This window comes from Oratosquilla oratoria, chromosome 3, assembly GCF_046742065.1.
Source record: "Oratosquilla oratoria isolate Oo_2021 chromosome 3, ASM4674206v1, whole genome shotgun sequence".
Classification (NCBI taxonomy): Eukaryota; Metazoa; Arthropoda; class Malacostraca; order Stomatopoda; family Squillidae; genus Oratosquilla; species Oratosquilla oratoria.
The window spans coordinates 22,917,931-22,920,547 of NC_134779.1; positions in this window are offsets into that span (position 1 = coordinate 22,917,931).

Sequence of the window (2,617 nt, forward strand, 5' to 3'; positions counted from 1 at the left end):
GTTAGTCGACAGCACAATGGTGTTAGTATACCAAGAATTTAAATGTTGTACATCACCAAGTCTTGTGAAGTGTTTTGTTGTTCCCACGACAAAAACCTGAAAGTGTAGTTCATACCCATACTTGATCAACGTGATTTCCAGTTACTGTAAATTGAAGTTAATCGCATGCACTTACGAACCCAACATTACGAAGTCAATTGTACCCAGGACTTCTTAATATTAACCCCCATATATGCTTAAAATGTGAGAAAGAAGACAAACATTGCAAAATCATCGTTGATTGAACATGGGTTGCTTGTCGTGTGTCATGAATGTGAATAAAGTCAGCACTAGCGTACTTCACTTTGGCGAAAGACATCAGAATGACAGACCCCTGAATGAAAGACCTCATAGCCTAGAGGTGGGGAACGTGCGGCCTTCCGGGCCATCAAGTGCGGCCTTCTGCGGCCTTTGATATACATATTATTTTTTTTAAAAGACCTTGAATATTCTTTAAGTCTGAAATCATTATACACCTGAAACTTATGATATAATAAAAGGGATAAAATAATAGAAAAAAAAATAGTACTTTGTTCAGTGCGGCCTCTATATGGGACGATGAATTGTAAGGTGGCCTTCATGCACAAAAAGGTTCCCCCATCCCTGCCATAGACCATTCTCTCCTCGCCTCCTTTCTCCCTCTACCTACTTCTTCTTCTCCTTCTCCTCCTCCTCCTCCTCCCTCTCGAAGATTCACAATACCCCGGTAGAAATTCAGTGAAGTATGCAAGGGAATTCTGTGTTTGTGAATTTGAGTCTTGTTCTCTGTACTCACCATAGAACGGCGAGCTGCTCCACTTGGCAAGAACCTTAAGAAATACTTCCAATTGCTTCTCATCTGATGTCTTGTACGTCACAAACAATAAACACCACAAAACACATAAAACAAAAACACTAAGAGACACCACAACAATAGTATTCACAACATCATTTCGATTACTTGAAATTAATAAATCGTTGATCAAATCCATTTTGGTAAAGACAGTCCCCCCACTCGTTCTTTCTCACTTGTCGTAAATCACTTCAGTAATCAAAACTTGTGTCGGTGTTCACTTGGCCACGCCCTCTGACTTGTGACGTAATGAAAAGGAAGAACGTGATTGGCTGTCAGAATCCTTATTTGTCGTCTTTTAAACGACTACACTCGAAGTGATCACTGAACTACCCAAAATAACTTGGATAAGGTTACGTTAGGCCCTGTTCACACTAGCGGTTTCAACCGCGGCGGTTCAATTATATTATAAGTAAAAGGAGGCGTTCACATACATCCGCGCATTTTTTTTTTTTTTTGGGGGGGGCTAACATGACCAGGAATTTAAACTAGAACAATGTGAGTTTAGCCGGTAACGACCTATCTAAACGCCTTTGTCGTTTAGCGGTTTCAAAATACTTAGCAGGAACACTGAACGAAAATAAACGGACAATTTGCTCAAAGGTTGTGAAATCTTTCTTGACAATTACACATCTTCAGGATTTTGTTCGAACTGAAACAATACGATCTGATTAAAGTGAACATAAGTCATCGTTTTGATGAAGCTAATAATACTCGGGGAACAGCTTTTGCACATTATTTATCTATTTTATTTTATTTTATTTTATTTTGTTTATTTACTTATTTATTCATTTATTCATTTATTCATTTATTCGTTTATTCGTTTATTCATTTATTTATTTATTATTTGTTTGTTTGTTTGTTTGTTTGTTTGTTTGTTTGTTTGTTTGTTTGTTTATTTATTTATTTATTTATTTATTTATTTATCTATTTATTTATTTATTTATTTATTTATTTATTTATTTATTTATTTATTTATTTATTTATTTATTTATTTATTTATTTATTTATTTATTTATTTATTTATTTTTTTATTTTTTTTTTTTTTTAGGGGGAGTGGGGTCTGGTCTCCGTCTGATAATATTGAAAATGGGGTGAGGTACCGAATAGAGCTTAAGATTTTTCGAAGATATGGACCAAAAGGTCTCCTGTCGGCATGCTCCGCCTTTGTAATCCTTTGAAAAAAAAAAATTAAACAACATCATTCTGTCAAAGATCGATGACCAATCGCAGACCTAACGGTGGTATTCTTAAAAAAAATCTTTCCTTGTATAAATCCTTGGAAGGGAAAGATTTATATAAGGGAATATTTTTTCAAGAATACTATCGTAAGATTCTTACAGTGGTATTCTTAAAAGGAATTATTTCATCATATAAATCTTTCTCTTCTAAGGATTTATATAAGATTTATATAAGGAAAGAATTTTTCTAATAATTCCACCGATAATGTCTTCGAGCAGATGGGAGGGGGGGGAGGAGGTGAAGATGGTGGAGGAGAGGGGAGGGGGGGAGTCCCGGTCACCATGGTAGGCCACTGTTTCTTAAGTCTTGTTTCCACGGGGCTAGTTGAGAGGCAAGTCAAGTATGCAAGTTACTTGAACTGGGGTGGAAAGAGAGTATGTACTCGTTTACACTGGTCAAGTCAGAGACAAGTGGCCTGTGCGAACATGTCCTTGCTCTCTTTCGTCTCCAGTTCAAGTTACTTGCACACTTGACTTGCCTCTCAACTTGCACAGTGTAAACGAG